Source organism: Erythranthe guttata, chromosome 6 (genome assembly GCF_056151865.1).
Source record: "Erythranthe guttata isolate IM_541 chromosome 6, IM_541, whole genome shotgun sequence".
Classification (NCBI taxonomy): Eukaryota; Viridiplantae; Streptophyta; class Magnoliopsida; order Lamiales; family Phrymaceae; genus Erythranthe; species Erythranthe guttata.
The window spans coordinates 11916670-11928749 of NC_142538.1; the positions used below are offsets into that span (position 1 = coordinate 11916670).

The 12080-nt window shown below is 32.0% G+C and overlaps 1 non-coding gene across 1 annotated transcript; it reads right to left on the reverse strand.

Annotated features, from left to right (window-relative positions):
• Nucleotides 1–11383: 11383 nt before the first annotated feature.
• TRNAK-CUU (transfer RNA lysine (anticodon CUU)) lies at nt 11384–11456 on the reverse strand. Its single transcript has one exon. It is a non-coding gene; the product is annotated as a tRNA-Lys (tRNA).
• Between the last annotated feature and the right edge of the window lie 624 nt (nt 11457–12080).

Genomic DNA, 12080 nt, shown 5'->3' on the forward strand with positions numbered 1-12080 from the left:
CAGGCATAAATCTCACACGGCCGTCCGGATGGTCGAGGTGGCGCAGTGAAGGAATTTTAATTACACAAGGAAACCCGCCCTATTATATTTTTGCACCCTATTTAAAGGCCAAAAGCACACAATTAGATCTTTTATTATCTTTTATCTTTAGTTTTTATTTTTCATCTTTCTACACGCAATCAAGGAGCACAAGAACGAAGACGAAGACTTGACGACTCTTCATCATAGTTCTCCTCTTTTATTAGCTTTTATGATTTTTCGTATTTTTATTATGCTTTTCGTAACGAACATGAGTAGCTAAGTTTTTATTCTAGGATTTTATTGGAACCCTGTGTGGTAATTTGAACCTATTTTTCTACTTTTATGCAAGTTTAATTCTTCGATTATTTCTTCTATCTTGATCTTATTTAGCGCATGAACGTAGCTAATTTATGTTGTTATTTGTTATTGTTAGAATTGATTGACAGATTGTTTTAATAATTAGAACAGGGATAGAAGAGCCTTCGAGTAGTTTTCACCGGATGAGTGTGTTAATTGCATGTATTATCGTAGACATATAGATAATACCTTAGGTAGCTGTTTACGAGACTTGTTATTTAATGCTTTATTTATACTAGGTTTGCATAGACATATAGTGAATCTTTTATGAATAATAGACTTATAATACAGCGACAGCTGGTTATGAGTAATTTCGTGTCTTGGGTTAATAATCGGGAATCGTAACTTGCATGATAGGAGATTAATTGGGTGAAGAATTATCGCATAGGGGGAAGATAAAATCCTAGATCCGTTTTATATTGATATTTTCTCGTGATTACTTGCTTTCTTAATTAGTTTAATTTATTTAGTTAATTAAATTGACAAGCCTGCGTAGGCTGGATAAAAATCACAATTGTTAGAATTTGGTACTTAGGATTAAATAATTTGCGTATTCCCTGTGGGATCGACATCCGACTCTCACGAGTCTACTTTACTACTTGTTTGCGATACGTACACTTGCGTGTTGGTATTTAGCACCCAACAATGATTCAGGTAAATTTTGGGTCTCCGGCACCGAATCCCCTCCATCACTCGGACTAGAATATAGGTTCGGACTTGAAGTGATATTTGCACTTTGGGAGAATTAAACTCCGATGATAGCCCTCCATTTTTTGCCATCTTGTAAAATTGTCCAGCAATGATCCAAGTTAAATTTTTTGCGCTCACTACTAAGGTATAGTAGTCTTACGTCATCCAACTGTGAATAACAAAAATAACAAACATTTAGTATATTAAATATTAAATAAGAAATAAAAAAAACACAACATAATTAACACTCACATTGTCAATGGCACTTATTCCACTTCTTGACCTCAAAGTTATTTGAGCAAATCATTCAGCAAATCTTGTACAACTTTGATTGATTTTCGTCCAGTGGGATTTCAGACTTTTTGTTATTCTCTTTTCACCTACATCAGGAATCAACTCGTGAAATTTTTCTTGTACTCGCTTCCACATTGTAGTTATTGATTGATTTTTTTCCAATAAGTGGATCTTCACTAATCGCTATACAAGCTCGGCACAAAGATGCATCCTCTTCAGAAGAAAAATTACGGCCCCTTGAACTTCCTTCATGATCTTCCATTACTATTAAAAAATAATTTAATAGTAAGTCATTAAACTAAATATAAAAGAATTAAATTTATTAAACCTAAAAACAAAATAAACTAATTACTAAAAAACAAAAAAAAAAAGATTAATTAAATATTTTTTTGAGATTTGTAAATCTCCACTAATTAATTATAAGATTTGTAAATCTCCACTAATTATGCATCGCCTTTGACCTCCACGCGTTTATTTTTTTTTTATTTTTTTTTCTTTTCTCTCTTCTAAACCTAACGCCTCGCCTCTTCTTCCCCCAATTTTTTCACTATGTTCTTACGCAGCGTAACAAAGAGAAAGAAAAAAATTTGTGCTCCTAATTTCTTCAAGAATTGAAGTAAAACCCAACCCTCTACTTCTAATTTATTCATTCTGTGAGCCATAAACCCAATCAAGTTTCCAATTTCTACAAATATTGAAGAAAAAAAAAAAAAAAAACTCACTGTTAGAGAATATTATATTATAGAACTCTCCTAATATTAGGATTCTAGTATGATTGAGTTACCTAGATTAGTTAGGATTTAGTTACCTAGTCAAACTCTATTACCTTGCAATATTTCTCAATATATATTCCATGTAATCAACCCATAACACAATGGGGGTTTCTATTCTATTACGTAATATTATTTCTCTCTTTCTCCTATTCTATTCTTCCTATATGGTATCAGAGCACCAGGTTTTTTAACCTAGCCGCCTTTCTTCTCCATGGCGGTGACCACCCGATTTTCTCCCTCCCCCGGTGGTGGTACTCTAATATTTTTTTTTTCTTTTTCTATTTTTTTTTATGAACACCACCCAATTTTCTCCCTCCCCCGGTGGTGCATCTTCTCTATCTCTTTCTTCTTCTTCTTCTTCTTCTTCTTCTTCTTCTTCTTCTTCTTCTTCTTCTTCTTCTTCTTCTTCTTCTTCTTCTTCTTCTTCTTCTTCTTCTTCTTCTTCTTCTTCTTCTTCTTCTTCTTCTTCTTCTTCTTCTTCTTCTTCTTCTTCTTCTTCTTCTTCTTCTTCTTCTTCTTCTTCTTCTTCTTCTTCTTCTTCTTCTTCTTCTTCTTCTTCTTCTTCTTCTTCTTCTTCATGGCCTAAAACCTAGCCGCCGCTTCTCTTCTTCTACATGGCCGACGACCACCAAACCGAATTTTCTCCCTCACTCTGTGGTTGGTGTATCTTCTCTATCTTTTTCTTCTTCTTCTTCTCCATGGTCTAAAACCTAGCCGCTGCCTCTCTTCTTCTCCATGGCCGGCGACCCCTCTCATATCTTCTCCCTCTCTCTCTCTCGATTCATACACACAAAAAAAAAAAAAGTTTTCTTATTTTTCTCTCACCCGTTATTATTATTATTATTTTTTTTTAAATTTGGCAGATATTTCAATAGAGGAATTCTCTAGCGATGTGTTTCGCGGTTTCTATCCAGTCTTCACGTTTGAAGTTTCCAGTCTTCACGTTTGAAGTTTATTCGTTTTGAAGTTTATTCGTTCCGACTGCAGGAGCGTGCTAGCAAGTGATTGTCCAGTCTTCACGTTCGTCACGTTTCGACTGCGGGGGCGTGTTAGAGAATATTATATTATAGAACTCTCCTAATATTAGGATTCTAGTATGATTGAGTTACCTAGATTAGTTAGGATTTAGTTACCTAGTCAAACTCTATTACCTTGCAATATTTCTCAATATATATTTCATGTAATCAACCCATAACACAATGGGGGTTTCTATTCTATTACGTAATATTATTTCTCTCTTTCTCCTATTCTATTCTTCCTATACTCACAATCTGAAGATTTAAAAGTGATGAAGAAGATGAAGAACAATTAGAGGTATTTATGTTTTTTTCATTATTTTTTCTTACCTTTGAAAACCAACGGTCATATTTGCAAATCATTCAAATTTTAATTTTTAGTTAAAAAAATTAAATTCAAAATTTAAATTCAAGAATTTATGTTTTGTTTGAAGTCGGGTCTCATTAAATCAAAGTCTCCAAACCAATACCTAAATTTAGAACCAAGTTTGCATATTTTGCAAAAATCTGAAAATTTAGAGCCCCTTAAAATTTCTTATTGGTGTTGGATTTTATTGCTTCTATATTATGCAGCCCAATGGAATTTAGAGACTCCATTGGAGATGCCCTAATTGGATTTCTATCAGTTACAAATTATATTTTTATTCCGTTTAGTAAGCTCTTTATTTAAAGGGGCTATATGACAAACACCCCTCATCGAATTTTGACTTCTTAATAAATTCATTTTTTGTAATTGATATTTATTATAAATCCAATTGATTGGAATTATCCAAAATGTCTCTATTTAATATTACTGAAAATTATCATATTTTATTATTTTGAAAAATTCATTATTTTTTTGGTAAATATGCAAATCCCCCTATTTTCACCCCCACACCATCCCCAATTATCTCCTCTATCACGCCATTTCAGTTTAAGTTTTATCTTTTTTCTTAATATTTTTTTATATCAATTTAAAACAAAAATTAGTTTTTTTTTAATTTCACTTTTTTAATTGGTTCATATTTAAAAAAAATTAAAATCCACTACATACTCATCGAAAACCACTAAATATCGAAAACCACCACAAAATTAAAGTAAAAATTACTATAAAATAAACATAATCTACATTAAATTCATTCTGTAATTAATGAAAACCACTCTGTAATTAACAAAAATCACTATGTAATTAACAAATTTCATTACAAAATTTCACTATAAAATAAGCATAATCTACATTAAATTCATTTTGTAATTAATGAAATTACTCTGTAATTAACAAAAATCACTATGTAATTAACAAATTCTATTACAAAAATTCACTAAAAACGTATAGATCAACGAAACCCACACTGTAATTAACGAAATCACTATGTTATTAACCAAAACCACTCTGTAATTAACGAAAACCACTCTGTAATTAATAAACACTACTCTGTAATTAACGAAAACCACTGTATAGTTAACAAATTTAATTACGAAAATCCACTATGTAGTAATGGAAAACACTCTATAATTAATGAAATCATTATGTACATGTAATTAACGAATTCCACTATATATAACCAACCATGTTCATACATCTACGATTCTCTTGAGATAACTCCTAATTGAGAAGCTGAGCTTCGATAAACCATTGAAGTCTGACATTTTTTTGGGTCGATAACTCTACAAAGTGAATCGAGCAACATAGCAAAACACATAGTCTCGACATTTTTTTGTAGTGCGAAGCGTAGATAAAATAGCGAAACACATATTTTAAGAGAGAGAAAGGGCGGGGGTATAGATAGATACACAGAGAGAGAGAGAAAGAGAGAGAGGGCGTACAGGTAGAGAGAGAGAGAGAGCGAGAGAAGGGGGGGCGACGTATCGATAGAGAGAGGGAGAAGGGGTGGAGAGGTAGGGTATATAATACATGAGGAGAGAAAAATGGGAGAGAGAAATTTATTTAAGATGTATATGGAAAAAAATATTATATATCTTTTAATATCAAAATAAAATATTTTTAATTTTTAGTTAGAGGTATAATGGTGATAACTAAGTGTTTTAATTAAGGATTTTTTGTGCATAAGTCCACAACCAAGCATCTTTATTATTCTATGTTTAGGGGTTATATCTCTTTCACCAATAAGCACATCCATTTAATATTTATTATAAATAAATGAAACATTCATGTATATGACAATATTACCCCCAACTCTTTATACCCAATTCTTAATTGTAACCACAATTTAATCGATTTTGTCCATAAATATCTAATTTTGACCACAAAAATCCACTTTTGACTTCTTTTTTTCGAAAACTTTTTTTTTTTCAAAAAAAAAAAAAATTTGCCGCCGGATTCCTTTGTTGATTTTTTTTTTCTGGTCTGTTTTGTTCCGCCACCAGATTTCGGCGTTGACTTTTTTTAGTGTTTTTTTTCTTTTTTACGTCCGCCGCTAAACATTTACCGTAATTGTGCTGTCATTGACAGTAAATTAACGTAATTATACTGTCAATGATAGTTAATTAACGTAATTATACTGCCGTTGACGATACATTTATGTAATTGTTCTGCCGTTGATAGTAAATTAACGTAATATTATTATTATAATTATTTTTTTTGTTGACAAGTCAACGTAATTATATTACTGTCATTAACAATAAAATAACTGTAACCACAATAATATTAATGTCAACAACATCAATATTATTATTATTTTGGGTTTTTTTGTTTTGTTTGAGTTATTCACGGAGTAACGTAATAATATTACTGTCTATTATTGTAATATTACTGTAAACACAATAATATTACTGTGGTTGACGGTTATATTACAGTTGTTATAGTAATATTGTTGTCAACCACATCAATATTATTATTTTGTTTGGATTTTTTTGTTTGTTTGAGTTATTCATGGACTAACGTAATAATACTACTATTTATTATTGTAATATTACTGTGGTTGACGGTAATATTACTGTTGCTATAGTAATTAATATTACTGTCACTTACAGTAATATTAATTGTTTTGGTTTTTTTATTATGTTTACATTTGTTGAACGGTCAGTATAGTAATATTACTCTAATACACTATAATAATGAGTTTTGTTGTGTTAATATTACTGTACTAGAGATTAACATAGCAATATTATTGTGTTAAATTGTAGTTAGTTAATTTTACTGTGTTTAACAGTAATATGGTTAATATTACTGTCAATCACAGCAATATTGCTGTTTAAACCGAAAAAAATGTTACAGAAATAAAAGAAAAAAATCGAAAAAGTCAATGCCGGAGACCGGCGTGTTGACCGCCGGCCAACACCAGAAATCGGTGGTTGAAAAATCGGGAGAAAAAAAATAAAAAATAAAAAATAAAGTCAACGCCGGTTACCGCCTCAAACCGGCGAAAAAATCTGGAAGTGAAAAAAAATCGAAAAGTCAACGCCGGAATCCGGTGGTAAAAAAAAATTTGAAAAAAAAGTTTATGGGTCAAAATTGAATAATCTATGAAATTTGGGGTCAAATTGAAGTTAAATTAAATTAATGCTGAAATTGGAGCATATTAAAGTATGAGAGACTATTTTACTATTTTACAAACATCGGGACCATGTGTGGACTTATTTATAAAGGAGTTTTTTGTCTGGATCTCTTTATGAATAAGTACTCATTGATGGGCTTATTTGTAAATAAAAGTTGTTTTGGATTTATCTTAAAAATGTAAAATAAAATTGGGCTCATTGTAATGACACTTGTGTAATGTGAAACTTTTGTCAAATTTTCCCTTTGAAATTAAGGTATAATAGATTGGGTGATTAACAAAAATAACTATCAATTAAATCTTTAATTATTTATAAATATCTTACCTAACTTCTCACCTACGTCATCTCTCCTCTCTTTGATTTATCATTCTCTTTCCAACCTCTTCTCTCTTCTTCTCCACTCTGACTTCTTTTTTTCATTTTCTATCTTTTTCTCTTCACTCTTATTTGAAGCGGCATATTTCTTCGTTTCGGTGGTGTTGAAGGGGGCGCTTGACCGTGTCATGGTGTTGTTCCCCAGCTGCGTTAAGCTAGATTTGAGCAAACCTTCACCGTTCGCGTAATAAAGGCAATCAAAACAACAAAATTAATGACTTTAGGGTTCAGAGGGGGACGACGTTAATGGTGGCCGGTGTGTGATGGTGATAGTGTGGTGTGCGACGGTGTGGCGACAATGGGTAGCAGATCTAGGATTTTTTTGGTAGATCGCGCGGAGGAAGATGCGGACGGATGAAGTTCGCAAAAGTTGGATACTAAATTGACTACGTTCAATGTCGATTAAGGGTAATCGACTACATTTTTTTTAATTCATTTTTAAATTTTTGTTTATTGATTACTTACTTTGTCACATGCAGTTGGACTTGGGCCATAGTGATGGTGCATTTTTCTTCTACCATTGTCAACCCATCATCTAATTTATATAAGTTGATAACAATTTTCGTATATTGTTGTTTTGAAAAAAAAATATGATTTTCGTTTTTTTCCTAGTTGTGTTTTGTAAATTTTTGCGGCTAATTGTTTAATCTTTATCTTTTTGCTAAATCGTGTTCATTGACGACATTACGGTTGGTTTTGTTATATTTAGTAGTCAATTTAATTATTCAACAATAATTTTAGTAGGCATTTCCTTAATCAACTATGTCTTAGTAGATAGTCGATTAATACACCTGACAGTGAAAAAAAAAAAGTTAATAAAATGAGAAAAAAATTATTAAAAAAATAGAAAATAAAAACGAAAAAATTGATTTTAAAAAAGAAAAGGAAAAACAAAAATGGGGATGAGAGTAGTGGGAAGAAGATAGTGAGAGGGCAATTTTGAAATTAGAGAGAAGATGAAAGGAATATGTGTTTATCTCAAAGTGTGAATTTGAGGGATTTTTCTCAAATATTGCTTTAATTAAAAGGTAAATATTCTATTAGCACATGAAAATTAAATCATTTCCAATAGATTATGTTTAAGCCTAAAAGTATTTCCAGTATATGTTTTGACAAAATTACCTTTAAGCCTCTAAATAGAGTAAATTTATACTTTCATGATTTAAAATCATAATCTTACCCAAATTTTATCCATTGACAGGCTATTTTTTCATTCTCAAGCGGCATTGACTTTTTTTCTTTTTTCTTTTTTCTGGCCTTAATGCCGGCCATTTTGTTTTCTTTATGGCCTAAACGCCGGTCATTTATTATTTATTTTCGGCTCGATTATTCGGTTGTAGTCAACACAATATTATAGCGGCCAACACAGTGGTTAACATAGTAATATAGTAGTGAATACAACAAAAACAAATTTACCTGGTCAACACAGTAGAATAGTGGTCAACATAGTAAAATTACGGCCAACACAGTAAAATAGATACTTGAGTAAATAAAAGGAAAGAGAGAAATAAATAAAAAAGAGGAACACTACAGTTAGTTAAATCCCACCACTAGTCATTCTCCTCTTGGTACCACAACAACACCTTGATTTCTCCTCTATCATGCACCACTCCGCCGCGAAAAATTGTCGCCGCCACAGAATCCTCTCTGCTGCGTCGTCACCATAGTCTCCGCCACGGACTTTCGTTTGCTCGTGATTAGGCCATGGTGGTGGCGGAGTAAAGTGGAGGGAGGATGGTGAGATCTAGACAAGTTTCATACCCAATGAATTAGGGTTACGGGTTAAGGCAGTTATAACTAAATAACTAAGGTTAATATTTATATTATGCTAGTATTAAAAGGTCAGTCTATTAGTTAATAGGGTTCTCTTAAATTAGAAAAAAATAGGAGTTTTGCCTACATGAATTTGTGAAATGAGGGGTCTTGCTAATTTGCCCTTATTACAATGTACAAAATATTTGTCATTGAATTATTTGTCGACTCACACGTTGTTATATGAATTTCATTTTGGGCACGAATTCCCTTGAACTCAATCATTTGTTGCATTGCGTCTATTTTCGTTCAAAATTTAACACATAACTTCAGAGTCAACGGTACAAATGTATATTTAGCTTTTTAGGCGATAAAGTGCAAACAATCATAGTATTAGAGGAAAAATGACATTAGACTCATATTTCATTAATTATACTATTTGCTATGAGCTCAATTGTCTCAGTCCAGGTAAATGGGCCATACCCTAGGGAAAGATACAAATGCTCATTTGCTTTATTTCCTCCAGTATGTAATTTACAACCACTCCTACATGGACAATGATAGATAACAGAAGGACACTATCTAACCCAAAGTTAAAAAAGTAGGCGGAAAGCCTACACCGTGACATAGACTGAAAGGCCCACTTGAAACACGAGCAAGGGCCACCTCAAGGCGGGCCCACTTGTCAACTCCACAAGAGCATCGATTAGGTTGTTTAGCTCGCAGTACATGACATAGTCCGCCTCCAAGGGACAAGCCGACGTCCATGTCACATCACTCCTACGTGCACCCCATTGATGTCGAGTTGTGGGTCCCACTGTTGGGATATGAAGCACATAAGCTAATGAAAATTCGCAAGAGGTTCTAGATTAGCTGGTTTTAATATTATTAACATGCTCCGATTACATTCATTTAAAACGGAATAAATCTAATCTAGCAACTTAACTTTTTTGCGAGCAGATTCGTTTCTATTTTCGGCGAACGAACATGTCCTTCCACCAATCCTTGATATTCGAAATTCACAGAACTGAAGACCTCTAATCTTCTATTGTATATCCTATATTTATTTTTCAACAATGGTGGCTTGTATTCTCAAAAAAATATTAAAACTATAATTGAGAGAAGAAGAAGAAGAAAAAAATATTTCGTTTCTTCACGTCTTACACGATCAAGAGAGAGAAGAAAAAAAAAATGTATTGTTATCTTTTCAATCTAATTTATGTTATATATAACACAAGGAATTAGAGTAATCAGAGTGTACAAAAGGAAAAATTACTTGGAAATTACTCCACCACTTTCTTATATCTCGTGGTCGAAAATCGCAATGCAAGGAGACCCAATTTTCGGACACTTAATTCCTAATATAAATAGTTGGTACTATAGTTTATACTCCACTAGACGTTATCAGCACGAGGTTTTGCCCCTATAAAATATATAAAAAAATGTTTGTAAAATTAAGTTTGGGTTTTCTCTATATATCTTTTTATGTTATTTAATATATTATGGGTGAAATAAAAAAAAAATAGAACTTTCAGATCCCTGATGTTAATGGGAGTAAATATTTACCATGTGCGTAGCTATCAAATTACACCTCTAAGGATTAGATCTTATGAAAATCTTGGATTGTGTGATATGAAGGAGGCAAACAGGAAATGTAAGGCATATGCTATGATTTTTAACCCTATCGTCTTTTTGGTGATTTGAAAGATGAATATATACAATTAGAATGAGATCATATTACAAAAGCTCAAAGAGAGGGTTGATCAAACAAAGACTGTGATCCTCCCATATACTCAGTATAATGGGCAACACCTAAGGGTACGTATATGACTTTAAATCTTATATTCCAGTTATTATTTTGAATAAGATCCATGGAATCATCCATTTACAAAATATTGTCAATAAACATCCCGATACATTTAATGATGCTAGCAACATCATAAAATCTTATATTCCAGTTGTAAATGTTTCAACTAGGATCGATGTTCCTAAAAAACATGTGAAAATTATTGATGGTCCCCTAAGATAAAAATGGGGTAAACCCGTTGGATCAGAGGGCATTGTCCCTAGAAAACGACAAGGGAAAACTGATGAGCTCTCGACCCAAATGGTTCATAGTGATCATGCTCCATATGAGTATGTTTATCCTGATATCTAAAAGACAATATCAAATCTCGGGAATATCATATATAATATTTGTGTATTCTCGGTTGCACAAGAAATCACGAACGGCATTTATGACAATGAAACACGTTACATAGCGACATGATTCGCTTAAATAGGAGGAAATCATAAAATTTGAGTTGGTTTTTCTAGAAAAACACAAAGGGTAATATGAAGCCCATTGGGTAATGTCGTCGCGACATGATTCGCTTAAATATGAGGAAATAATAAAATTTGAAGCCAATTATTTTTCTTGTGTCATATCTTTATTCTTGATCGAAAGAATTTAATTATAAATTTAAATTTTTTCTTGTATTATATATTTATTCTTGGTCGGAAGAATGTAATTACAAATTTAAAATTATAATATGGAATCCATGCAAAACATATTAGGCCACTGTTGGGCTATATTTAGGAATACATACAGACATGAAAAAAAATATTCGCCCACCGTGGGGCTCGAACCCACGACCACAAGGTTAAGAGCCTTGCGCTCTACCAACTGAGCTAGACGGGCTTTTGTGACCGTTTATGTGGTAGTACTTAGATAACCATAATAAGCGTTAAATTTTCATGAAAGAAAAAAAGTTGTAACGTGACGACTTATATCTTTGGATACATGCTTCTCTAATATTTTTCATTTAAAAATCTTATCACTAGATCTAGTATTATAATTAGTACCCAATGAACAAATATGTTCAGCAACATAAAGGTTTGCATTAGTTCACTCCAAAACGATACACGACCAAACTCAATTTTGTTGAATATTATGCTATTTATTTTTGTGGAAATTCTAGTTTAATCGCGAACAATATAACTTCAACAATTCAATCTGTTCTCGGTCTGTGGTATAACAACTTAAAAAAATGGTCTTTCGTGAGTTGTTTAAAGTCAACACACCATTTTATTTACAAATATTATATTAGACCATTCAATTAATAACTATGTAAATTCTCATTATGACTGAAATTAATAATATTTTATTAAAATAGATCGTAATATATAAAACTTTTAGACCCTGTTTAGTTGGTAAACTCAACAAATATTAACTAAATAATAAAGTTAGCTCTATTTAATGGGTTAACTCACCCAATCACAATCAAGAAAAAACCCACTTCTTTTTCTTCTTCAGTGACAAAAG